This window comes from Leuciscus leuciscus, assembly GCF_965113295.1.
Source record: "Leuciscus leuciscus genome assembly, chromosome: 2".
Taxonomy (NCBI): Eukaryota; Metazoa; Chordata; class Actinopteri; order Cypriniformes; family Leuciscidae; genus Leuciscus; species Leuciscus leuciscus.
In genome coordinates this window covers 59,633,402-59,637,383 of record NC_138726.1, presented here as the reverse complement: position 1 = coordinate 59,637,383, position 3,982 = coordinate 59,633,402, and the positions used below count along the sequence as shown (strand labels likewise).

The 3,982-nt window shown below is 42.2% G+C and overlaps 1 long non-coding RNA gene across 1 annotated transcript; it reads left to right on the top strand.

Annotated features, from left to right (window-relative positions):
• The first annotated feature begins 1,008 nt into the window (after window positions 1-1,008).
• Window positions 1,009-3,761, top strand: LOC309492571. The gene is made up of 3 exons (XR_014203595.1): window positions 1,009-2,079; window positions 2,178-2,223; window positions 2,274-3,761. It is a non-coding gene; the product is annotated as an uncharacterized lncRNA (long non-coding RNA).
• Window positions 3,762-3,982: the final 221 nt, after the last annotated feature.

Sequence of the window (3,982 nt, the reverse complement as noted above, 5' to 3'; positions counted from 1 at the left end):
AGTTTATGATGCATTTTGGAAACAGGAGATGAGCCCCTGGTCTAATGCGCCACCTGGCTTGAGAAACCCGTTCTCAAAGACTTACTTTTATAGTCATTATTTGGGTAGCACACATATTCTGAATGCCTTCGGCAGAATTCAAATGAGCCATTTTAATCTAGATTAATCTAGATTAATTTCAAAATTAATCTAGATTAATCTAGATTAAAAAAATTAATCTATGCCCACCTCTAATTAAAACACTTCAAAGTAACGCAGCATTTAAATAAACATATAGAATTAAAATATATAACATAATTTAAAATATCATTAATAAAAAGTTATTGCGAATAGATCTGAACGTTGTTGGTTATCTTATAACCTTAGGGGACCGTACTGACGACGTTGTCAGTTGGTAATCTGCCTGTTAATAGTAAGTGATATTAAAATAATAACCTGCAGGAAACGTTCTGGGAAGGTTCTCTTTAGGTTATAAAAATTAAACCTAAAAATAACCTGCAGGAAACGTTCTGGGAAGGTTCTCTTTAGGTTATTAAATAACAATCTGCAGGGAACCTTCCCAGAACGTTCTCTTTAGGTTATAAAAATTAATCCTAAAAATAACCTGCAGGAAACGTCCCGGGAAGGTTCTCTTTAGGTTATTAAATAACAACCTGCAGGGAACGTTCCCAGAATGTTCTATTTAGGTTATAAAAATTAAACCTAAAAATAACCTACAGAGAACGTTCCTAGAACGTTCTTATTTGGTTCCCAAAAAAATTACCAAATGGGAACCATATGGGAACGTTAGGGGAACGTTCTGTGTTTGCTGGGATATTAAATCACATCAAAACAACATTTATTGTTTGAGTTTCCTGATAAGAATGGCATCGTTTGTACTTTTTTTTTTATAAAGTAGGCTATAACATAAAAGCAGGCAAAAAAAAAAAAAAAAAAAAAAAAAAAAAAAAGCCTATTGTCAAGTTTCTCTAAAGGGCTCATTTTGAATAAAAATTATACTTAAATCATATAGCCTAATCACGAGCTAACACTTATTTATATTACAAAAAAGTATTAGAAATATCAAGAGTATACCTACATGGTTTCAGTTTTTAAAAACGTTTTAAGTATTACATTAAAATGGTAAATTATGACTTAAAAAGTTGAAATTATGACTATGCGTCATAATTATGAGATGAAAAGTTTAAATGATGACGTACTAAATTGAAATTATGATAGATAAAGTAAATATTCCATAGTGAAATTTTCTGAATTCAATATAATTGTATTTGTGAAAATTGTCTTCTCATACTGGGAGTCGAACCCGGGCAGCCTGGATGAAAACCAGGAAACGCTAGACCAGTGTTGTTTTTGGCAGCCCTTTTAGTTTTAGTCTTAGTCTTAGTCTTTTGGACGAAAATGCTTTTTAGTTTTAGTCACATTTTAGTCACTTATAAACTTGATAGTTTTAGTCAAGTTTTAGTCGACGAAAACGCAAAAAGGTTTTAGTCAAGTTTTAGTCAATTTTTGTAAAAAAAAAAAGAAAAAAAAAGTAGTCTTTAACAAATTAATTTAGGTTAAAAAGTATTGGAAATGGGCTTAGGTTTGACAGGTTGTACTGTAGCAAGTGTTGCAATTCATAAAACAACAGTTAACCTTAAAACCTTTGCATAATAAACTAGACTTTCTCATTGATGGAGATGCAGTGCTGCCAAGCTGTACTTCCTTGTTGCATTGGGCAGAAACCTTTTATCCCCATATTTCAAGATATATTTTTTCCATGAATTGATGCTCTTCTAAAATTTCAGCACATTGGCTATTTTCACCAGTAATCACAGTAATAAAGGAATGGTTTACAGTTTAAACAGCAAAAAACTTTGAGCTACTACAACATTACACACAGATAAAGTGGTAACATGGAATCACTGTTTTACTCAAAAAAAAGCCAGGAATAAAAACATTCTTACTTTGGCAATTGTGGCTTTTTTATATAATTAGTTAAATAATAATTTATGTTATAATCTAAGTTATATAATTATATATTACTTTGTACCAATTAGCCCACTAAACTAATGCTCGGACACACTCGGTCTCTCTCGCGTACACTCGGTCTCTCTCGCGTGCAGACACACTCGGTCTCTCGCGCGCGCAGACACACTCGGTCTCTCTCGCGTACACTCGGTCTCTCTCGCGTGCAGACACACTCGGTCTCTCGCGCGCGCAGACACACTCGGTCTCTCTCGCGTACACTCGGTCTCTCTCGCGTGCAGACACACTCGGTCTCTCGCGCGCAGACACACTCGGTCTCTCGCGCGCACTTTCGGTCTCTCTCGCGCACTGTCGCTCGCTCGCGCAGTTCGTTTCGCTTTTGTCCAGTCCGGCGCCTCATATCGAAGATGTGTGGCGACTCGTGACTAGCCGCAGCCGCAGGTGTGTTGTTGTTGTGTGGAATCTGGTGCGCGGCATAGGCAGCCGGGTGGTGGGCGTACCCAAAACAAGGATAGGAAGCTGCAGCATTGCTGATACTTTTTTTTTTTAGCTCAAAACAGACAGGTTTGAAACAACTCTGGATGTACTCTGCAGACTAGATTTAATGTGACATTGTCCCCCCCGAGACTCATCTGGTATGTCGCCCTATATCCTGAAGCTTCAGTTCACACTGTAGTTTATCACTGGGAGGTAGAGATGCGCGGATGGGCTATTATTTCATCCGCACCCGCATCACAAAACTCACCATCCGTCCGCCATCCATTCGCACCAACGTTTTTGACCAATTTTCAAAACCGCACCCGCCCGCCATCCGCTGATTGGTGTATACATATATTTATTATTTGATTGGTTCAACCGCCCGCCACCCGCCCGAATTTAATTTAAATATTATTTTTCGTCAGGTCATCCGCCCAATCCGCGGTTTATCCGTGGAGTCCGCGGCTGTGACCGCCAACCGCGCATCTCTACTGGGAGGGTCTGGGGCTGTTATAGGACAACTTAAGCTATTTGCTTTTTTGGATTGTTTTTATCATTGCATAAAGAACTACTTAGCCTCTCTGGAAATGTTTTTATTTAGCTAAAACTTTGTTTACATTTTATTTCATTTTAAAAAAATGTAGTTCTCTTACGAGAGGTCTCTCGTACTGCGTAAGATATCTTACGCTAGGGGAAAATCCTTTTCCGCGAGATATTGAAGCCAAAAATTATCCTTAATTTTGTAATAATGCAAAACGCGTTGCAGCAGCAATGCAGACATAGGCGAGACAGCTCGCGCGCCTATTGGCTGCTCTGCGGCAACTGCAGCAGCCTATCGAGCGAGGCCTGGCGTGACGTCAGACCCAATCAGGGCACTTCGCGCCCGCTGCGTCACATCCCGCCGAAATGGGCGTGGTCTAGGCCTATAAATATCGCTCGCAGGCAGCTATTATCTGATTTTTCATCCTTCAAGCGAAGCACACGCATCGCTGGAGCTGGATTAGAAGCCGCGCCGTCTGAGAGAGAGCACTTTCAGCGGGACGAGTCACTGAAGTCGCTGGCCGCGCCGCCTTCCTCGCCTTCCTGCTGCGCTATCCGGCGTTATATCCTTTCTCTGCTACTGTGTTTATGTATGTGTGTGTGCTCGCCGCCGCGACACACACTCCCATTGCACTAAAAGAGCTGGGCGTCTTTTTCAAGACGCCCCTTTTCCTGATCACGCAGCTCTCGCGCTCGCTGACGGCGACTGCCCTCACTGCGAGCTGGTTACTGCCTATGGTGACTCTGAGGACTCACCTGGCATCCTTCTCCGAGACTGCTCCTCCGCCCCCCCCCCCCCCCCACCCCCACCCCGCAAAGCTTGCCGGTTCGCCCGCTTGCCTTGCCGGCTTGGGGGACGATACCTGTTCTCCCTCTGTTCGAGCCGCGCACACCGCACCGCTCACAGAGGATGTCAGGAGCGGGCGGTCACGGGGCTAGCTTTCTCTCTCCCTCTGTTCAAGCCGCGCAAACTGCGCCGCTCACAAGGGAGGCTGGA